The 24692-nt window shown below is 37.5% G+C and overlaps 1 pseudogene; it reads left to right on the plus strand.

Moving 5' to 3' along the window:
• Window positions 1-2015: 2015 nt before the first annotated feature.
• Window positions 2016-2631, plus strand: LOC128851186 (uncharacterized; annotated as a pseudogene).
• The last annotated feature ends 22061 nt before the right edge of the window (window positions 2632-24692 follow it).

Here is a 24692-nt window from a genome sequence, read left to right on the forward strand (position 1 = left end):
TTTCATAGCAGTCATCAGTATCAGTGGCAAGAACCATTGGGCCAGCTGGGCAACAATGTTTTTGAACAAACATGATGGGTGAAGAAACATGAAAAAAACATTAAGAAATACACAGACTGTCTTGTTAGAAAATCTTAACCCTACAACTACTTACCTTTAGATGGTCACAACTTTTATGATCACCAATGTCATTCATTCTTGCCTCACTGATGCTATGCGTTTTGAAATTACATCATTGAAAGTAGCTTCAGTTGACAGCTATGCCATGAGCTATCAGACAGTGCATTATTACAAAGCAACAGTAAATACTGTATGATTTCCTGAATTTATCATAACTTCCCTGCTGGATGCTCCGCAGACATAATATAGTTTGAATATAATATAGTCTGAAAATCTGGGAGTTTCTTTGTTATCTATATATATCTGTATATATAATAGTGGTACATATGAATTATATGATTAAGTGGCATCATGGCTGATTGTTCAGTGCTTCCTAGCAAATACCAGACACATATCCAATACATGCTTGACATCACAATATGGTCTTATGTAAAGAAATTGAGCTCCTAAAACTTACTTAAACTGTATTTTTACTCCAATCTAAACAATGTAATCTCCTAGAAGGGTAGATGAGGAATAAACAACAATAAAAAGTGTTTAATTGCACCTTACCTCCATGTAATTGAGCCTGATGAGAGGACTTCATCAACTGTGTTTCTGAAAGGCTTGAAGATATTTTTTGTCACTTAATATATACTTTTTATAGATCTTTATTTATCTTAAAAATAGGTTAAGCTCAAATTCAGCTGTCCCTGGTCTTAATCAAGATAGTTATAATAGAAACAACATTAACAGCAAGTTCAAGTGTGAGTAAGGTGACACTACTAGAAAAATAAATTCTTAATTACATAGTTAAAAATAAAGCTAAAAAAAAAGGTTAAAAATAAAATAAATATTACAGCTAAAGATATATATTAATATTCTGGCTATATACTGGCAATGTGCGCTCGCAGTCTAGAAGGCCAACCATATCCAGGGTGGCATCAAAAGAAGCGTAGCCAGCATGTCAAGGGAGGTGATTCTATTCTACTCTCATGAGATCACAGCTGGAGCATTGTGTCCAGTTCTGGGATCCCCAACATAAGAAGGATATGGAACTTCTCCAGAGGAGGGCAATAAGATGATCAGAGGGCTGGAACATCTCTGCTATGTGGACAGGCTGAGAGAGTCGGGTTTGTTCAGCCTAGAGAAGAGAAGGTTCTAGGAAGACTTAGAGCAGCCTTCCAGTACCTGAAGGAGGTCTATGAGAAAGATGGGAGGGGCCTTTTTACAGGGGCATTTAGGGATAGGATGAGGGGGAATGATTTTAAATTGGAAGGAGGAAGATTTAGATAAGACATTAGGAAGAAATTCTTCACAATTAGGGTGAGGAGGAAGTGGCACAGGTTGCCCGGAGAAGCTGTGTATATCCCCTCCCTGGAGGTGTTCAGGGCCAGTTTGGATGGGCCTCGGGCGGCCTGGGATAGTGGAAGGCTGGAACTAGATGACCCTTAAGGTTTCCTCCAACCCAAAGCATTCTTTGATTCTATGAATCTATATGTTTGTAAGAAAGACTACCAATGTTTTAAGACTCAAGAAGGAAATATGCATTTTATTTTCCTCCTTTATAATCAAATTAGCCTCATGAAATTTAATTTGCTGTATGTATTACAGCACATACAAAAATATAAAATACTTGTCAAATATCTGTATTGTTTTACTGTTATTTTATTTTCACATTTATTGTTACGTTTATTTGGTTACTTATTTATATGTTATTCTGAGTAGGATCTTATGGGCACTTCACCTCTATTCTCATTTCCATGACTACTGAATACAAAAGGTGGAATTACCCATCTGGACCATGTCACAGCCCCTGAGTGATGCAGCTAAGTCTTAAAATATCTGACTGAAAGGGCCAAGATTCTTTAAGGAACATCAATAATTTTATCTCTACAGCTCTGGTCTGCCATCTCATGACACAATTCAACCAAACACTCTGAAAAGAGAATCAAGCTCTTGGAGAAAAGAATCAAAAAACCTTCAGCAAATGAACAGAGCTTTTCAGATCAAAACCCTCGCCTATTATCTGGACACTCAAAGCATCCAAAGGCAGAGCAAAGTCCTTTGGGAAGAGAATAAAATCCTTCAAGAGAAGCCGTAGGGACTCTTCAGAGGTAAAAACAGCACCTTGATAAACAGCAATAGGCCCCCCAACAACAAAATATAGCCCTCAGAGAAGAAATTAAGGCTCTCTAAGGACAAGAAGAAGCATTTGCAATGGAGAAAGAAAGCTCTTCAACAAGATAATTTTGCTTTATGAGAGGAAAACAAGGCCTCAAGAAGCAGATTAAGGCTCCTTAGAAGGACAATGAAACTACTCAGGAAGAAGCGAAAGCTCTTTGTGAGGAAAAAAAAATACCTCAGTGAGGAGAAATTTGCCCTCCAATAGGAGAACAGATTCCTCCAAATGAGAGAAAGACCCTACAAGTCAGGAGACATCTCTCCAAGAAGAGCACATTCTTCCATGAATGTAATAAGACACTTCAAGACGAGGAGTAAAGCAATATAAGTAAAGATTCAGATGCTTAGGGAGGTTTAGCAGGAGGATTAAAGAGTTTATGAAAACAGTAATTTTTGTTGTTATCCAGGTATTAAATTCTGGTTTTGATATCAGAACAGCAGCAGCAACCAATGGATCAAACAAAGCATGTAGTAGTCTGTTAGGCTTAGTGCAAAAACCCAGAATGTTTGAAAGTGCTCAGACATGATTGTTGGTATCTTTGATCCCTGAAGTGAAATAAATTTCTGCTGGCAATACATTTTGAGTATCTGTAGATGTCTACTTTATTGAGATTTTGAATATTATAGAAAAAAATTTTCTTATTACATTATTTCAAAGTTTAGATTAACACATTTTTTACTATAGATCACTGGAGGCTATTAATAGAAAATGGATTCTGATAAACAGTAAAATCATATACAAGCGGTACTGTGTCAGGCTTCCAATCTTTACATCTAGACTTAACCCGTAAAATAATGTTTCTGAAAATAGTCAATATTAAACACTTTCAGAATATGCTAACACATCCTTTACCTCAGAGATTTGCCTTCAAAGATCAAGTTTTAAATTGAATTTTCAGAAAAAAAAAATCAATATATCTCTGCTACTAAAGAAAGAATATCAGGAAGCAAGTGAAAACATAGTCTTCCTGGACCATCGACAGGGCTATTTTTCTGTATTTCTGCTCTGTGCAGATAGTTTCAGAGGCAATAGTTAGGCACAATTACTCCTCAAAGCAATGGTTATATGAGCCAGAGTTTGTCTTCAATCTTACACATTCCTCCAACATCAGCCTTGTAGGCTTTCTATCCTTGGACGCCTGCACATGTGTTTGTAATGCATTCCAGTACCCATAAAGCAAAATTTTACTATTGTGACAAGAAACACTTGTGGTGTGCAAAGATAACCACACCAGAGTAAAAACAGCACATTAAGACTACCTGATGTGCATACAAAAAGCATATTGTCCTGGAGAGACATTAAGTTTTTTCTTGTACGGATGGTTTCTTAATGAGAACCCTGACATATCTTGTCTTCAATTTAGAAGTTTGGGTTCAGACCCTTCCTTTGGATTCAGATACTTTACATGTTGGAAACATTCTCAGCAGACATCTATCATACAGGTCTTGTTTTATCATCACTCAGAGAGTGCTAAGAAGAGAGGAACAATGGACTAGAGTTCAACACTTGGACTTTTTTTCTGGATTCAGGATAAATCACATCACATCCTGTGTTAAATGTCATGTAATAGATGTTGAATATGATGTGAGCTATAGATTTTTTTAAACTGTATTATCATAGAATGATTTAGGTGAGACATGACCTCTAGAGGTCAAGTGGTCACTCACTGAAAGTAAGGACATATTTCAAGTTATGTTAGATAAGAGAAAATATTAGGTAAGGTTATACTAGGAGGAGGGAAAGACAATATATCTGTCTCATATTTTCCTAATTCCCTTGCTTGGTTCATTTGTCCAGTGTTGGATAAGTCAGATGTTACAAGATCAACAGCCCGTTTAGGTCTGTAGTGCCTTGTTTTCTACAGCCTTGTGTTCCTCCATGTCTCGAATGATTGTGCAACCTAATGGTTCACATTACTGCATCTTGGATGGCTCTCCACAGCCAGCTATCCATATCCAGCCCTTCACAGGGAAAACTCTATGAGGGTCACCTCTAACACAAACCAAAACCCTAACACTAAGCCTGACCGAAAACCAAACCATAAGCCTTAATTTAAGCCTATACATAACCCTAACACCAGCCCTGACTCTAACCCTAACTCTAATGGCTCTCCACAGACAGTTTTCCCCATGGAGGGTTGCCCCTTTGAAAAGTTGTCCCATGGAAAGTTATTCTGCAGAGAACTCTCTTTTCCTGAATGTTTGCTAATTTCTGGTTACACCTATGACTCCTCTTGCCTCATTGGTGAGGAATATCCGAAGCAAAATGGAAAGTTTCCTGTTACTGAATAAAATAGTTGTCAATTCAACAACAGTCTTACAGTTGTTTCCAAGTTTGTCTCCTCTTCTGCAGTGTCCAACACTTTTGCCGATGATGACTTTTTAAACTTTACTATGTGCACTATGAGACACTGACACAGAACTTGTGCCTAAACTCATGGCTTCCCATATCTGTGAAGAGAAAGCAGTTCTTTGTATATTGATAATCTGGTATTCTGATATATTCCACCTTCTGTTGAAGTGTATGAATCTGCTCTCCTAGAGCTGCTTTCTCTAACCTTTTTCTTCCCTTGATTCCCTTTGAATTTTATGATGTATTTACTTAGAATTACAGAACCATGCAGAATGACCTGAGTTGGAAGAGACTCACAAGCATCATCGAGTCCAACTCCTATCCCTGCATAAGACAACCCCAAAATTTATACCATGTGTCTAAGTTTATTGTCCAAATGCTTCTTGAATATTTTTAGGCTCGAAGCCATGACTACTTCCCCAGGAGGGTTGTTCCAGCGCTCCATCACCCTCTGAGTGAAGAAACTTTTCCTAACATACTACCTAAACATCTTCTGGCACATCTTCCGGCCATTCTCTTGGGTCCTATCATTGGTGACCAGAGAGACGAGATCAGCATCTGCTCCTACTCCTTCCTGTGTGAGGAAGCAGTAAACTGTTACGAGATCCCCCCTTCAGTCTCCTCTTCTCCAGCCAGAACAGACCAAGTGATTTCAGCCACTCCTCATGTGACTCCCCCTTCTAAATCCTTCACCAGCTTTGTGGCCCTCCTCTAAACACTCTCCAGTAGCTTGATATCCTTCTTATACTGTGGCACCCCAAACTGCACACAATACTCAAGGTGGAGCCACACCAGTGAGGATTAGAGCAAGACAATCCCCTCCCTCAACCAGCTAGCATAGCTGTGATTATAACTTGGCAAGATTATGTGCTAATGATGGTAATATTACTTTTGGAAAATGCCGCACTTACTTCTAATTACATTAGGGGCTATCTTAGTCCCAGGTTTGGATATTTATATAACGAAGAAATATGGTGCTTTAATTTGTCTTTATAGCATTAATATGATTAAATTTACTTGCACACAAATAAATTAGTTATTCTATAAATGTGTTATGTTTAAAACATTACAAAATTACTGTATATAATTAAATACTTTAAGTATGATTAACAGTATATCAAAGTATTTTAATTTAGCTGTTTATTTCTTGTGAAAAATTAAACAACACTGTGGCATTAGGAGTGATAATAAAGCTTCAGTTAAATGTATATAAGCAATCACACACTGCCTGTTGTGTGACGCTGAAGGTCTTCAGTCATGATCAGCAGAAAGAAGTCCTGTTGGAGGCCAATCACAAGCAGTGTACACCAGGCATCGATATTGGGACCAGTACTGTTGAACATCTTCATTAACGATCCAGAGAATGGGACGACAATCACCCTCAGCAAGTTTGCAGACAACATAAAACCAAGAGGAATGAGCGATACACCCAAAGGATATGCTACCATTCAGAGGGATAGGCTGGAAACTTGGGCAGACAGGAACCTGATGAAGTTCAGCAAAATGAAACGCATATTTCCCCAGGGAAATTCAGGTAGAGAAATAACCTCATGTATCAGTAAATGCTTGTTGTTGATTGTCTCTAAAAAAACTTTGTAGGAAAAGACCTGGGGGCAGTGGCAGACACCAAGTTGAATAGGAGACAGAGTGTGCCCTTATGGCATAGAATTCTAATGCTTCCTTGGGCTGTAGTAGGAAAAGTGTTGCCAGCAGGTTGAGAGGCGATCCTTCCCCTCACTGTGGGGAAGCCCACAACTACAGTGTTGCATCCATTTCTAGACACCCCAGTACAAGACAGACATGGAGTTGCTGGAGAGTGTCTAGCAAAGAGGCACTAAGATTTTTAAGTTACTTGGGCGTTTCTTACATGAGGACAGGCTGAGAGAACTGGGAATGCTCAACCTGGAGGAGAGGAGAGAAGAGAAGAGAAGAGAAGAGAAGAGAAGAGAAGAGAAGAGAAGAGAAGAGAAGAGAAGAGAAGAGAAGAGAAGAGAAGAGAAGAGAAGAGAAGAGAAGAGAAGAGAAGAGAAGAGAAGAGAAGAGAATTATTGCCTGAGTTATCCAGCAAAAAGAAAGAAGCAATGAATAGAAATTAAAATGCAGAAAATTCCAGTTAAACATAAAAATTTAAAAAAAAAACCCAAAAACCTAAACAAAACAGCAAACAACAGAAAACTTTTTGTTCAGAAGGTTGTCAAACTTTGGAATAGATCATCCTGGGAGGTATTCAAAGTTGAAAACATTGTCTTGGGCAACCTGCTCTACCTGATCCTTCTTTGAGCAGGGGTTGGCTGAGAAAATCCCTAGAGATCCCTTCCAACAGCAAATATTTTGTGATTCTTTGATTTACTATACCAGAAAGCAAGATCATTGATGAATACAAAGTAACTTCCACTTCCAACCTTACATCAAGGTTTCTTTTCCATCTGTAGGGTTTATTTAAATATTCTTTAATGAAAGAGCAGAACAGTTTTAGAAACATCAAATAGAATGTTTAGAGTGAAGTACAGACAATATATTTAGAGAAAAGAGTGTATTATTGCTATTACTATTGTTATTACTGTGTTATAATCATCATCATCATCCAATTCAGATCAAGGTTAGGGAAAAAACCACAACTCCTCTTTCTGAAAATCATTTCAGTTTGGCACTTAACATCTATCTAACTAAATGGTATCTGACTGAACTCTAACCCTTAAAAAAGTAATAATAAAATTAATATTCTGTTTAAAGCCTATCAATGCAATTATAATGTTTAAGGTGTTCAATCTTAAGAGCTCTTTAAAATACAAACATGATCTTCTTCCATATTATTCTTTTATCCCTTATCCCTTATCCTTGTATCCCCCTTATCTTTTCCTATATTATCTTTTAAAATGGTTAAAAGGTTAAGACAGAGGGTAACTAACTGAAATTGAATCTGCCTTATAGTAGCTGCTTTTAAAGTTTGGGAAAACTCTAAGCTTGAAGGAAAACAACACAAAATGACAGTAAAGAGCAGTTAAAGGGAAAGGAACTGCAGAGCAATAGGGTTGCAATTTCGTTTTTCAGAGAAGTAAGTTGACTCCTGGCTGAATTTCTTTTCCCCTGATCTCTCTAAGCCTTTAATGTGTGTGTAAATGGCTCATGAGCATGTGATCATGAACATTTCCACTCAGCAGAACACTAAGGTCTCTCAAAGCTCTGCACCAGCCATAACTGATGCAGCCAGACGGACAGAACCCCAGTGGGTGCATGCTGCCATTCTGATGCTGGACTGCAGGTCATGACCCCTCTTGCAGTTATATCAGACACCAGTGGGGAATTCACTTGTGGGAGGTGTGCCTGGCTGGAGCAACTCCTGTGCTTGTGGATGGAAGTCAGGGAGGAGGTGAGCATACTGAGGACCATCAGCGAGTGTGAGGGAGTGATTGACCACTGGAATGGACCTTATGCTCCCCATCTCAGACCCAACATGCAAGCAAGCCTCATGTGACAGAGGACTGTCCATCCTCTCTCTATTCAGCTGAAGAGAGAATTTTGGGAGGTAGAGGGGAATGGCAGCAGGTTCCTGTCCAGCACAGCAGCCATGCCTCCCTTGTTTCATCCTCAGACTCCCAGGTTTCCTTGCACAATAGATACGAAGTTCTGCAAGTGGAACTGAACCTTAATAAGGATTATGGGTCTCATAGCCTACAAACATTCTCTAGGTTAAGATGCCCTAAGCCATGCATCAAATCTCCTTCTGTAAAGAAGAAAAGAAGGGTCATTGTCATAGGGGACTCCCTTCTGAAGGGAACAGAAAGTCCAATATGCAGACCAGACCCACTACATTGCAAAGTCTGTTTCCTACCTGTGCCTTGGTTAGAGATGTGGGAAGAAAACTTCCTATCCTGGTTACACCCATGGATTATTATCCACTATTGATTTTCCAAATAGGCAGTAATGAAAAACCAACAAGAAATCTGAGGGCAATTTAAAGGGACCTCAGGACATTAGGATGGATGGCGAAGCGATCAGGTGCGTAGGTAGTGTTCTCCTCTGTCATTCGTACTACAGGGAATGATGAAGGGACGAGTAGGAAGAGACAGCAAGTCAATATCCGGCTCCAAACCTGGTGTGAGGAGAAAAACTTTGGGTTTTCTGACCAGGGGTTGGCCTGCACGGCACCAGGCTTTCTGACAAAGATGAGGTACACTTGTCCCCGAGGGGCAAAGGGATGCCTACCAAGAAGACAGCAGGGCTCATCAATAGAGCTTTAAAGCAGATATGAAGGGGAGGCGGGACAAAACCAGGCTTGACAGAGAAAAGCCTGGGAATGGCATTCCAGTGTGTCAGGGATGGTGTGCAAGCGAGGCTCTTTGGTCTGGCACCTCAGAGGAGGCTGTGTGGGATAGCACTTCAAGTGGCAGGAAAGACTCAAAGGTTATTGTTGGGCTAGAAACTACAGCAAGTAGTCACTTAGAGACTATTCTACTCAGGAGCGTAGTGGGATCAATAGCCCAACTGAAGTGCATATACACCGAAGCATGCAGCACGAGCAGCAAATAGGAGGAACTAGAAGTCATTGTACAGCAAGAAATCTATGATATAATTGCTATCACGAAAAAGTGGTGAGATGACTCATATAAGTGGAGTTCTGCCATGATTTGCTATAAACTCTTCGGGTGGGATAGGCAAGGAAGTAGTCTTAGGAGGTCAGAAATTATGTCACTGTCTGAAACCCTTTGAAACATAATAGAAAAAACAGAGAAGTCTTGGGTTTCAAGAACCAAGCACTAATACTACCAGAATCACAGGAAAGATGCAGAGAGGTTAATACACATCCCTGGGACTTTGCAGAAGAAACAAACATGCCAAAGATGATAAAAGTACAGAGCTGAAAATGAGGACTTGTAGGTGTCTTGCAAGAAGTTTACAGTAAAACTACATCACTAAAATGATGCAGAAGATGAGATGTAGAGAGAAAATCCTCACCCTCAGTAGGAGTCTACCTAAAACCCGTGCGTATGCACGTTAATGAGTTTTAGCCACATACTATTCAGCATCAACGCTCTCTTTGTGTCAACAGCAGAAAAGCAAACAGAATCTTCAGTATAGTATATGGATAGCCTGAGGTCTGTAAAGTGTTTTCTATGAAGCAGTGAATCTAATAAAAGTCAGAATCATCTGAAAGTTAAAAATAATTTCTAAAAGAGTGAAACATTTTATTCTAGATAAAAATTGTATGCTTTTCATTGCATTGCAGAAGAGATCCCCTATTCTTGACAGATGTTAGGGAATGTTGAACCTACCACAGCAGAAATATGTTTAGCTTGACATTTAGCTCCTATAAAGGAATCTTTTAATAAAGTTTGTGCCAGCTTAAGGCAAATCTATGAAAATACGGTTTTATGTTAACTGTGTGGAAAAAATATTTCTAACCTTTGAAAATACTACATTTTGAGTTGCTCAAGGGAATTTTTTCAACTTAAGTAGATATCTAATTTAAACCTCCTTATGGCATTGATTTGGAGCATTAAATATAATATAAAATAAAATATAAAATCAACAGGAGGTCCAGAAGGCAGAGCTGGCTGTTAAAAGAAGGGTTTGATGCTTATTAAAATGGTCAAAATATTGAATGTCAATATAATGAAGACTATTGATGTATAAATCTAATATAAAAAGTCTTTGTACTAGGGAATGCACATATCTTGATTGGCATAGTAATAAAGCTTCAAAAATTCTCTAAGACAAAGTTATGCTTTTCAATATCTCCCTTACAGTTACAGACACTGCATATGTTTCAGCTCAATGTAGCCAGGAGTCTGCAGATATAGACATGAAGACGTGCTCTTATAACTTAGGGACAATTTTAGGAAGATGGAAAATAAACTAGTGTAGCTTTCACTGGGTTTCCACTTGCTGGTTACTTTACCTGAAGCATAATATTTACAACATCTCTGAGTGGGGAAAGCTGTTTAGAAGCAAGCTAAAATAAAAACAAAAATGAAGGGAGGAAAAGTAATGTTCATATTGCAGTTCATATTGTTTCAGTAAGAGAAAAAAAAAAGCAAAAGCCAACAACAAAAACAAATAAATTCTTTAGTCTAAGGCTGCCCATAGGGTGAAACTTTTACTTGGATCTCCTGTGAAGGCATACGTTTTTAAAATTTCTCTTGCACAATGAGGTAAGTTTGATGAGAAAAATATCGAGCAGACCTGACACATCCAGTCTTTTTATGTATATAATGAATATTCTGAAGATTAAACAAAAAGAGAAAAAAGCATAGCCAATAACAGGCATGGTCAGATTCTTCAGAGTGGCAGATTTGAGCAAAAATTATGGTAATCCTAATACCACATTCACAGAGGCTATCAGTGTTTACATAGATTCTAAGATGGAGTAAAATTGTCCAGAGATAAATATGACTAACAGACCAGTCTGGAGTAAATTTTAGGTGATTGGTTATTCTAGATTACAGTGGCTGGAGATTTCCTCTAGATCATGTCTCTGTACCACTTACTTTAAAGTAATTTTCATAGTAAGCTGCAGTTTAATTCAGTATTCAGTTCATATTGATTTTCGCTCAATATTTGATCTGCAGAGTATATAGATTCTTGTCCTTTTTGTCTTCACTACTGAGATCAGAAAATCATGCTTTTAGCTCTAAATGTATCCAGCACATTCCCAAATGTACTGATCAAGAGAAAAATCATGGCCCATCAGACAAACACTGAATTACCACATTTGTATACAGCAGATTAATGATGTGTATCCTAGAGTTTTAGTAAGGTGGTTCAAGGAGATTAGACTGAAAATAATAGCATAAAACTGTAATGGGAAACAGAAACTGAAAAATCCAGGAAACTTTCCAAATTAGAATGCATCTAAAGATTTTTTTCTCCTAGTGAAAACTGTGGAAATATCAAAGCCTGAGTCTCATAAAACATTTTAGTCACTCAGATATGTACTATACTAAATAATTGGCTATTACAATTACAGGAACAGTCTAGTCATCAGGAATAGGTTTTTCTAGGTTTGGGTTCATTATTTAACTCATTATTAAGTTAAATGAAGGAAAGAGCTAATATCCATCCATTAAGAAAAAGTTATTAAAACTCATGAGTGCTCAATAATTTACAAAACATAACTGCATTTAAAAATCGTGGGCTTCTCTCACCTGGTTTAAAACTCAGTCTGCATCCAAGCTTTTGCAATGTTCGTTCAGACTCAGGAGTTATGTCGATTCTCAGACAACCCCCCAGGAAAATACCTATCATATGGGAGTGCCTTGTATATTGTTCAGAGTTTCAAGATGCATATAACTTAGGTTTATTTATTTGTTTTTGTAGGAGTAGTCATAGAGATCAGTAAATCAGAATTTACAGTTTACAGGATTACTAGGGGAAGGGAAGGGAAGGGAAGGGAAGGGAAGGGAAGGGAAGGGAAGGGAAGGGAAGGGAAGGGAAGGGAAGGGAAGGGAAGGGAAGGGAAGGGAAGGGAAGGGAAGGGAAGGGAAGGGAAGGGAAGGGAAGGGAAGGGAAGGGAAGGGAAGGGAAGGGAAGGGAAGGGAAGGGAAGGGAAGGGAAGGGAAGGGAAGGGAAGGGAAGGGAAGGGAAGGGAAGGGAAGGGAAGGGAAGGGAAGGGAAGGGAAGGGAAGGGAAGGGAAGGGAAGGGAAGGGAAGGGAAGGGAAGGGAAGGGAAGGGAAGGGAAGGGAAGGGAAGGGAGCAAAGTTCTAATTGGAAGAAGAGAAGACAAACAGAGAATCTTTTTTTACGGTAAAAGAGTAAAAATCTATGCCTAGCTTAGTCTAGCAAAATAAGTGTTCAAACCCATGATTCATCTGAGTGGAAAATACAAGACAAGGATATCTGTTTAGGTATTGAATCCGTGGACATACATTGTTCACAATCATATTACTACTGATTATTACACACACGCTTCTGGCTATAAAATGATTACAATTACTCAGTGACCGTTCAGCCATGATAATTAGAAGAAAAGAACACATTGCTTAACATATCTTTAGATACACTTCCTCTTATTTGTTATTTATAATGCATCTAGTATCTAATACTTAGGGGATTCTTCTGGTTACCAAACAGGGTGAATAGGGTTTCTACTCATTGCTTCTCAATGTATAACTTGGCTTCTCTTTTACTCCGTTTGCATAACCAAACGCTACATAGCCCAGTGGGAAGGACTAGTACTTGATCTGGCATCAAATACAATTCTAGGACAATATATTCATGTGGCATGTTTAGCAAGTATGTGTTCTTTGTCAGTTGTATCATTCCCAAGAATGACTGATATATATAGAAGAGCTAACTCTGGAGGACCTTTCATCTACATTGCCAGTGGTATACCCTAGATGCGCCCCAGAAATGTCTTCAATGATGATGCCACTAGGAGAGAAATCACTTGAGTACATGAACATCTATTGTGGGAGTACTGATAAGATGTATAAAGTGTGTTCATGCTTGAAAACAACCTAACGCAGATACGCGTATTGAGGATGGAAATAGCAGAGGCCGGCCATAGCTAGGAATAAAAGAAGACCAAATGCACAGGTTTTGTTTAGCACTATTATAGACAAATTTGCACATATTGGCACAAGGTAGGCAAGAGCTTGCCTGAGTGATACTCAGTGTTCTGAAAAGCTGCTAGATGTAAAAAAAGAAAATTGAAACCAGGCACAAAATAAGTCACCAGAAAAATAAACCAGATATCCTGCAACTGATCATTTTCAGCATAAATTTTAACAGTTACTGTGGTTTAGCCTGATTAGCTTCAAAGATTGTTAACACCCAGTATATGATCTATAGAAGGCTTATACTCACTTCAAGGGACTTTAAGCAAATATGTAATTATATTTCTGAAGAAGGAAGCTTGTTTCCTTAACTGAAATACAAATGAAAAAACTTTGTGTGTGTGTGTGTGTGAGAAAATCGTAAAGACTTCTGGAAAGAGAAAGGAAACCTATAATACAACTTCAGGGTATAAGAATAGTCCATATTTGTCCAGACATCTGAGAAGTCAACCACAGTTAACGAACAGTAGAAGTACACTGTGTCAAATAATTATGCAATTTTGTTGACAGGTATATTGAGTGTGTAGGAACTTTTTGGTTTAGTGTTAACAGCAGATTCTCATTATCTTTGAAACAAGGACAGTTTTTAAGCTGTCTGGTCATGGATTTAGATGGATAATACCTTCTGCACTTGACTAGACACTGAATCTTTGTTGTCAATAAATCATGCAGTCTGAGTTTTGTGTTTCATAACATATTCAGCAATGTACACGTTTTGGGGTTTATACAATGTATGTTCTATAAATACTTCTAATTAAATATCTACCTCATTGATGTCTGTAGTTACTGAATATCATAAGCCATGCAGTCTTTTCTGGTCCTGTGATTCCATCTGCTATTCAGTATTAGTTATGGAGTGAAGGGTTTTATTTCTAGACTTAGAATTTAGTGATCTCTAATTAGAACAAATTCTCTGTTAGAATTCTGGTGATTTTTTTTTTTTAAAGAAAGAGAAATATAAGTAATGTCTTTCCATCCAAATAATAAAGCCCTCAAAAGTCAATCTATTGAACACAAGAGTAACTTTAAATACATTCATAATTACTGCGAAATTACATCATTAAGGCAAAGTGTCTGTTTAAGTACTTGGCTGAATTGTGGCCACCTTGGTCATAAAGGGAATGTTGACAATATCTGATCTGCAGATTAAAGGTGCAAAAGTCTTTTCTGTATTACACCAAATGACAACAATTCTCCATCATTCTCATGCAAAAGGGCAAAACTACAAATTAATTCCTGTCTAGACAGAGGAAATAATGGTTTTTATCTAAATTGTCTTGGGCCACTGCTGGGACATTCAATGAAAAGCTCCACAACTAATGAATAAAAAGACAATTTTTTTACAATTAATGAGTCGTAGATATTTTAGGCACTGCAATTTGAGGACAGAAAGCTATTAGATTTAGAGGAAGAATGGAAGAAAATAATGAGATCAGAAGGGTGAGCTATTTTGGTACCTGGGAAAGGTTGTTATTCTAATTCAATATTTATCACGCAGTAGCAACTTTAAAATCAGGAATCTAAAGAAAAGATGCTTGAATCTTGGATACCATCTAGAAAGTTCAGCTAAAGAGAAACATGCATAAGGAAGGTAATAACATTAGTAAAGGAAATACATCTGTAAACCACATTATTCTATCCAAAATACAGAAAAAAAAAAAAAAGAAAAAAAGAAAAAAGAAAGCAGATGGTATAATTTGGAAGGGAAGATTAGAAATTAACACATTAATGGCCAGATCCTCCAGTGACTGAAATACACAGCTTTGCCATTGATTTTAATGAGGGTGGAATAAAGTATGTCATCAGAAGTGCCAGTAAGAGGTTGTAAACATAAAAGACCACATTCTCTGATCAATGCAGTTTTCTGCTTTATAAACAGAAATCGGACTTCAAGGGGCTACATGTAATCACTGGTCAAGTCCTTCAGTCAGGGAAACAGTTCTCTGGGAAATAGCAAAAGTAGCTTCATTCCTTTAAATTTAAATGAGTCTTATGAGGGCAAAATGTGGCAGGGACAGACACTCATTTGTATTGGTTCAATAACTGACAAACTAGGTCAGCATTGTACTTTGATCCTCAAAATATATAGGTAGCTCAAATCAAGAAGAAAGATCTAGCTCCCCTGTGATCCTGTGCTCTCTCTACAAAGTTCAGTTTGGTTTTGAACAACATAGGGTATCTGTCACTACATCATATTTACTCTTAAATTGCAGAATTGCATTGTGTTACATGATTACTCCTATCATGGTCAATTCTGCATTTACAAAACATCTTCTACTAGGACATTTATGGAGATGTAGGTCGTTCCGAGGTCTCAAAGGTCCAAGGTCATGTTTAAACAGCTAAAAATATATAATTTAACCCACAAAGGGCTTGAGAAAGAGTTTATCTAACATAAATGCTTTTCTATAAACTAAACTCATCACTGGAGCTGAAGCTGCATTATCATATTGAATTGATATATTTTATCTCCTAAGGTCATTGCACTATATAAGTGAAATATTGAGGGACAAAAGGTAGAAAAAATGTGATTGCGTAATAAAACCTGGTTGTTAGTTCAGAAAGAAAGTAGCTACATACATATTATTTACTAGTTCTTGGCTTTAATTAAAAACAAATAAAAAGGTGAATGTGAAAGGAATTGGGAATACTGTGCTAATTTACATCAGTGTTTAATTTCCTGAAATATAATAATTAAAGTAAACACTAATTACTAAAACTATTTTTCGTGGTTAAAGTGCAAAATGTACCTATTCCTCAAGCAGCCTTATGTTTTTACAACAGCTCTCTCTTGTGGCTGTAACAGTTTCTGCATTGTAAGTAGTTCAAATATTTTGAGGACTTTTAAAAAAGAATTTTATACAGCAATTCAAGGTAATAGGAAAAGCAATACCCTAACTCCGTCCAGCCATGCAGCAGATAAAAACATAGCTATGAATTTAAATAAATCATCTAAAAATCTGTCTGTTCACCAAGGCATAAAGATTGTTAAAAAAAGATTTCTATATTTTAATCTAATGAGAATGCTCAAAATAATAACAAGCCTAGAAAAATGACAATAACCAAATATAATCAGAACGCTATCCTGCAAAAGAAGATAGGATAATCAAAATAAATATAATGTACTGGCAGGATGGCTGGCCTGTAGTCACACAATGCTGGAGAGCTCTTTAAAAATTACAAAGATGCAATTGCTTCTACTTCTTCAGTGCAATGAAATAACTCTTTTTATCCACTGTATCTCTCTATAACAAGAATATTCTTGTAGCAGGTGAGAGATCAAAGAATCAACTAGGTTGGAAAAGACCTCTAAGATAGAGTCCAATCATAAACCTAACACTGCCAAGTCCACCACTAAACCATATCCAAAAGTATCACCTCTACACATCCTTCTAATGCCCCCAGGGATGGTGACGCAACCACTCCCTGAGCAGCCTATCAACTCTTTTAGTGAAATAATATTTCCTAACACACAGGCCAAATCTCAGTCTCCCCTGTTATAATTTGAGGCCATTTCCTCTTGTCCTATCACTTGTTACGTGGGAGAAGATACCATCACCTGTCTCACTGCAACATCCTTTCAGGTAGTTGTAGAGAGCAATAAGGTCTTCTTTCAGCTTCCTTTTCTCCAGACAGTCCCAGTTCCCCCAGACACTCCTCAGATTTGTTCTCTTGACCCTTCACCAGCTTCATTGATCATCTTTGGACACACTCCAGCAGCTCAATGTCTTTCTTGTACTAACAAGCCCAAAACTGAACACAGTATTCAAGATGTGACCTCAATAGCACTGAGTACAATTCTTTGGGTCCATCTGTTGGCCATCCAGCCAGTTTTTCACTCAGCAAAGAGGATGCCCATCCATGAGCAGCCAGTTTTTCTAGGAGAATGCTGTGGGTATTGGTCACAAAGGCTTGACTAAAGTCTAGGTAGGCAATATCCACAGCCCTTCCCTCATCCACTACGTGGGTCACATTATCATAGAAGGAGATCAGGTTGGTCAACCAGTATCTGTCATTACTAAACTCACGCTGACTGAACCTAATCACCTGGTTATCCTGTAAGAGTCACATGATGGCACTCAAGATGATCTGCTCCATAAATTTCTCCAGCACTGAGGTCAGTGTGACGGGCTTGTAGTTCTCTGGACCCTACTTCCAGCAGATGGATGTCACATTTGCTAATCTCCAGTCAACAGGGATCTCCCCAGTCAACCAGGACTGCTGATAAATGATAGAAAGTAGCTTGATGAGCGCTTTTGCCAGTTTCTTTAGTACTTTCATGTGGATCTCATCCAGCCCCTTAGACTTGTGTATATCTATAACAATTTCCTTTTCGATTATGTGGGCTCCATTTGCCTCTCTATTGCTGTCTTCCAGCTTGTGATGCTCAGAAAGCAGTTTGAGCCAAGTTGTCCAGTGGCTTCTTTAATGTTGATTTTGATATTCATCATCCTATAGCATCAACTTATTAAAATGAACTGTGCAGAGGACCTGGTCCACAGAATCTTCTAGCTGTGTTCATGCCTGACACAAACTTTCTGCCTGCACTGGGATGAAAACTCTCTTGTTCCCATAAAGGGGGTCTTCTGGGAATCCCTTACTGGCATGGAGGTCTAGACTATTTCCTTTTCCCATTTGGAGTGGAAGGATTTTAATAATAAAATCTGCTCATCAGAAGAGAGTACAGAGCAAAACAACTTTGGTAAATGGTGCCATAAAGGAACTGTGACTGCTATCACGGATTAGACACCTCATCTTTAATGCAGGACTTGGGCATATGAATAATGGGAACAAAAGCTCTTTAATAGGGAGAAAATAGCAGTCTGGAGTCTAGTACTAATGAGAGTTATGCTCACTAATGTTTGGCAAGTAGATAAATTGCTCTTTACTAACTTGCTCTCGTCAAATTGTGATGAAATCTCCTCAAGCAGGCAGGCTATGAGGAGGGGGAGGCGTGTGACTTGGCTCTTCTACTTCATGGACTTGTGTACTAATACATAGTTGCACAAATAATAAATGACAAATCCAGCTCCTAGCCTTCCCTAGCTCACTGATATGTTAAAAGCTTTCACTAACCTATTTATTAATGTTTCAGCAACACTTTGAGATCCTCAGAGGATGTTATATCAATATATGTTATTGTCTCATGAAAACAATCTGAAGAAATTGAATTAAAAATATTTGCAAGCCTTTTAATGATTTTAACATGATTATAAGTTCTCATATAGCTAATAGAGGTTTTCCTAATAAGGGCAACAACTGACACTAGAAACTAAAAAGCTGTTCTTTCAAATTAGTCAAGTTCTTTCCAAAGTACACCAATCTTGAGTTCAAATATCATTAGAAGAATACGATAAATGAAAATCTTCAATCTTAGAAGTTAAAGTTACGTCAATAGTAGTAAATTAAACACAACTCGGAAACCTTCCTGGACATGGGGTTAAACGGAATGACCCATATCTATCAGCAAATGCTTTTAGCCTGTCACGTGTCAAGAGAGACAATGTGATTAATGTCACGAGCAGGTAAATTTCAAAATATATATGAGACACTTCAAGAGGGGAGCTTATCAATCTGATTCTTTTTGCCTAACAGAATTGCAAAAGTGGAAAATATTATCACTCAGCCTGCTAGCAAGTCTTCCAAACTGACAGTGGTGCAAGGATACGATGCCCAGCCTGTCAGAACTGTAGCAAAGACACAAGGGTAATTGGTAATCACCCAGTTTTATACATATACAATAGGTAACATAACAACGTGCAAAAGTAAATGATAAACACACAGCCTATCATGTTCCAAATCACTTTAAATTCAAGCACATTGCAAAGGCAGTAAATTTAGCCTAGCTGGTTGAAGTAGATATTCACCTTTTAATCCCTCTAAAGAGTTATAGTAAACTGCAGAGACTGGTGCAAACTAGTCAATTTTATTAAGAATAACGGCTTATGACTTAATAAGGTTCTTTAATAACTGCAGAGAAAGTAATGCTTGCAAAAATATACTAAACAACCCAGTTTATGATACTACACTCACATGTGTACAAGCATGCAACAAGTAATGATATACGTGGAGCAATAACAATCAGACACAGATAAAGATAACGCGTAGATAGGGTTACAGTACCGAGAGAGATGATAACAATTAGCTTGCTGTTAATTAATTTAAGTTTTATACTTAGCATGCCTACACAGAGTCCTTACCCCAAGTGAAGGGTAGAAGTTGTTGGCTGATCCCAAAGGTTTCAATCACATTTTCTCCTCCACTCTCTTGCTTATCCCGATGAAGTCCTGCGGAGGTGGGCCGAGGTGGGATGTGGGGTGTGTGTATGGATTTAAGCCCATCAGCTGATCCCTACGGCTTTGTTGACATTTTTATTTTCTTTGCGCCTGCCCACCCCCCCAAAACTTTTCCTTTGTTTACACTATTTATAGTAAGCTTACACCGAGGGGTGAAGAAGCTTGTGTGAATATGATCACTATATTAAAAGCTGATAGGTGGACAAAAAATTCTCGCTTTGTGTTTCAAAACTTAACTACACAAGCCCAGTGGGTGTGGCCATGGAAGTGGTTTGCCTCAGAGGCAGGTAGGAGGTGGCTAGTCTTAGATGTGGAAGTGTGTTTTAGTATTATAATGATATTACAATGATGAGCACAGCTCAACTGTTGGCCGAGTTGTCAGGACAGCAGGTGTAATCCATGTTGTTAGAAAATAATTAAGCTCTTGTCCTTGGTGGGGCCTTGCTCCGATAGCAGGAGTTGACTGTGCCAATTCCCAGAAACCTCATCCCCCATTTCAGATGCTGATATGCCCTTGATGCATTCCTTTCTGTTGAAGGCCTTGTACTCAGCCCGTGGCAAGGAGGAGGGGGAAAGAAAGGAAGCGGGAGAAGAACCAAGACCCATTTCTTCCTGTATTCAGCTGTGTTCCCATATTTAACTTTTATTCCTGCATTCAGTCTTATTTCCCACATAGCCACAGAAAGGCAGTGGCTGCATGCAAACTGCCATTTGACACTTTAACACAAGAGCTAGAATATTTGCCTTCCTAAAGCATACCCATGAATCTGTTAAGAGCTTGCTCATTAGCCAAAGTCAAAATTGTTCCAGAGAATAGTCTAAAAGCTTAAAAACACAGACAACTGTATTTCAGTCCTGAGAGCATTGCCCGGCTCTGTTTAAGTTGCTATCACAGATGCAGCCCACAAAGTAATTGTGCGTGGAATAGATGTAAAAGCTGGGGTCAGCAAAGAGCATTGAAGAAATTTATGTTATGATTTAAATATTATTTCTAACCATTAAAGCTTTAGCAAACTACTTTGAAAATAAAGTCATTAAGCTCTTGGCTCAAAATAATTGCTGGAGAGAAATACTGTTCAGTTTCCTAATAAAGTTTAAATTATATGCAAAATAAATAAAATGAATGTCACACTGCTTGAAATATGTTGTGATTTGACAATAAATAATAGGAAATTATCAATAGCTTTATTCATTTGAGTAGTTTGACCAACTTCAGAGACTATATGTCTGCAGATATAAAACATTAAAAAAGTAAGAGTGAGAAGCCTAAGTCCCAAGGCTATTCAAACTCAGCATGAAAGTCATGGCCTGATACTACCAATGACATGACTGTGTATACTGTGTGCCATGATTTGACCCCCGTCAGGAACTAGGTACCATGCACCCACTCACTCACCCCCCAGCCTCTACCATGGGATGAAGAGAATGAAAAAAAATTCATGGGCTGAGACAGCTCAATAGGACAGCAAAGAAAGAGAGAATAGTAATAGTAATAGTAATAGTAATAGTAATAGTAATAGTAATAGTAATAGTAGAATATACAAAACAAGTGCTGTACAATATAATTGTTCAGCACCCCTTGACCCATGTCCAGTCTGTCCCCATCAGCAATCATGGCCACCCAGCCAACTCTCCCCGGTTTATATACTGAGGATGGTGTCATATGGCATAAAATACCGTGTGTCACTTTCAGAGTATGATTTCATTTGTCCAAATACAAATCGTTTTTTGGGGGGATGAGATGACTCATGTTCAGTGGCTTCTATTACTATTCCATGATGGTGAGTAAAGTTGATAGTCACCAGATCAGATTAGTTCAGATACCCTAAACGTTGACATTTAATCTACATTTATGTTTCCCTCAGCAAGAGTACCTGTTCCAAGAAATGCTGAAGCTGTACTCAAGACACACTGGAAGAATGTGGACAATCTTGTATGGTCTTCTAGGTCTTCTGAGAAGCTGTAGCAGAAGCACAGGCAATAGGCAGTCTTGAATAGGTCTTAAACAGTGTCTTTATCTTCCTCAGTTCACACAGAGATCGAAACCCACTCTGTACCTCGCAGTAATAATTGTAGAAATCATGGAATTGCAGTGAAAAAATGCAGAAATTATACACTTATGGTATAATTTAAAGCAAATCAAACCCTACTTCAATTCAAAGATATTTTATAAGATCAGCCACTCTATTTTTCTTTCTAAACTGAATCTAAAAAGAAATGTAATTTCCATAATTTTTATAGTGATCAAAAAATATTTAATTACTGAATTTATGGACCAACACAATTTGGTTGTTAATCGTAAGATTATTAAAATTCTCAGTGTACAACTAGGCACATAAACACTTCTTTCTCAATTCACTTGCAATTAGTAAGCACTTCCTAAACACTATTTGAGAAATTTTTGTCTATGCTCAAGCCTGACTTTGCAGTTATGTAGTAGGTCTTCAACACCACCTAAATGGAACTTTAACTACCTTCTTCCAACGTGGTCTTGACACCTTGTAAGTTAGTTAAAACTGCTTATTTACACTCCCTTCTTTTTTATTAAAAAAATAGTTTTATCAAGAAGAAAGACATATAATTAAACTGATGAAACATAGCTTCCACTAGTTAGCAACTCCAGGTTTTTACCATCCACTTGCAAATTTATTGTGCAATTCCACATATCATGTTGAAATGTTTCTTAGTAATATGGAAAATCATTTAAGAAAAAGCAGTCACCTATAGATATATAGACAGATCTAGTAAAGAAAAACAGTTTTTTTTAAAAAATCATATATCAATATAGAGTAATTCCTGTGAAGGATAGACCACCATTTGTGTTGGCAACCTAATCCAGTTGTTAATTGTTGTCATGGTGGAGAATTTTTTTCTAATGTTCAGACTTACTTCTCCTGAACAACTTTTGTCTGTTGCCTCTTGCCTTGTCGCTGTTCATCCATGTGAAAAGAGTATTTCTGTTTTCTCTTTGAAATTTGTTTACTTTTAAATACTGGAAGACTGTAAGTAGATCCCCTTGAACCTTCTACTTTAACCTAAACAAAAGGAGCACAAATCCTTCATTTTAACTTCAAATGTCAAGTTTTCTAGACCTTTAATCACTGTGGTGACTCCCCTGGCCGACCACATCAATTGTTTGATGCAGATTAATGATGTGTATCCTACAGTTTTTAGTAAGGTGATTCAAGGAGATTAGACTGAGAATAATAGCATAAAACTGTGTAATGGGAAACAGAAGCTGAAAAATCCAGGAAACTGCTGATCTGTATGTTACTGTATTATTATTATTTAGAGATAAATTGCTGATCCCTGAAACTGTTGGTCTGTGTCTGTTGACCTGTCTCAAGTCTACAACAGATTGGGTCAGCCTTAAGTCCTTACACATGCTTATTGGTGTTGTGGAGGACACAGAGGGGTGTTGACTCATGTTCTACTTGCTGTCCACCAGGATCCTGAGGTCATTTTTGGAAGAGCTAAAACTTAGTCAATTGGACCCTAGATTGTTTTGCTATTTGGCATTACTTTGTCATAGGTGGAGGATATTTATTTTTTTCAGACCTCATGCCATTCTTGTTCACTCAGTCTTCTAGTCTGTTGAGGTCTCTCTGTAAGGTAGCTCTTCCTCCTGGTGTATCTTCTTTTCTTTACAGTTTAGTGTTATTCACAGACATGGTAAGGATTCATTCAATCTTGTTGAGCAGATAATTTAAAAAACATGGAGACTTAGTAATCATCCCTAAGGAACTTCACTTATGATCACTTGTCAGGTCAACTTTCAATCATTAACCACCTCTCTTGAAGTTTAATTTGAGCTTGGTAATTTATTCAGCTAATGATACATCTCTCCAGTCCTCTTTTAACAGTTTGTCAATGATGATTGTGTGGGAACTCTGTCAAATAAAAAAGTATTCACTCAGAATTTTTTTTTTCCCTCTTGGAAAGCATTTCATAATTTTCTTTGTCATTCTTTATTCAGATGGGTACTTGGGGACTGGCCTTACCAATGAAAACTAAGGCATCAAAGACAGTAGATATCACAGCCTTTTCTCTGTCAATTATGACTATCTTGCTGTCCCTGCTCAGGAGAAGATACGCATCTTGGAAGTACTTCCATTTAATTTCTGAGTATGAAAAATAACAAATAATAATGCAGCAATAAATGAAACATGGAGGTTTTTGGCAACCAGAGTTTAGATATTCACACATGATTTTTTCCTTCCATGTGCAAAATCAAGTTTACCAGGTTTCTATCTTCAAAGCACCAGTTGTTTGCACTTCCATAGTTTATAAATCACAAATTTCAATTTATTTTCAGCATTAGTCATGTAATGTGGACATAGAACAGTAAATGACGACATGGTAAATCGAAGAGTTGCATTGCTAGATCAGAGCATTATTTCTCTAATGCAATTATATCTATTGTTTCGCTGAAATCTTGTGCTTTTAAAGTCGTGTAATTATATTACCCTCCATTTCATAAAACAAACAAGCAAGCAAACCAGAATAACTACACCACCAACAACAAAAACCTCAAATGGCAAAAATCCCTTAAATTCTTCTGAATATTGAATACAATTTAAAAGTAACATCGCTGATTTAAAATACTGGAAAGACATAACACTTTTAGTAATCAAAGATCCCTTTTTCTTTTAATCCTTATGACAATAAAGCAGGAATGTCAACTTTATAAACTAACAGTATAATTGCAATTAAATTGCAAAAACAGTCTCCTCTATTACTGTGGAAATTAGTTATAGTTTCTGACAAAAAGGAAAGGTGTGTGAATTTGTTGAATTGTTGTGAATAAAAATTTAAGATTATTTTTTTTATTATTTAAGTTACCTCAGCATTGGATCAGTAGATATTTTCAGTGCTAGATAACATCTTAGGTCCTATTAATTTCTTCAGTCTTCATAAGATTAAGCTTTTAAAAGCTATTTCATATTCCTACACAGATGAAAAAAAAATCAGAACAAGTCAAGCTATTAGAAGTGATTAGCTATTTCTTCCATGTTGCATAGCTGAAAAAAAAGCTCTAATGAACTCCTATGGTTTTAGTAACTACTATTTTGAAGACGAAACATCATCAGAAGTCATATCCAGTCAAGATGTACATACTACAGTAAAAATGTTTATTTTCCAGTCTTGTAGCCCATCTTCCTCTCACATTTTCTTGCCACTACTTCCCACTAAATATTCTGTAG

The sequence above is a fragment of the Cuculus canorus genome, chromosome 1, assembly GCF_017976375.1.
Source record: "Cuculus canorus isolate bCucCan1 chromosome 1, bCucCan1.pri, whole genome shotgun sequence".
Lineage (NCBI taxonomy): Eukaryota > Metazoa > Chordata > Aves > Cuculiformes > Cuculidae > Cuculus > Cuculus canorus.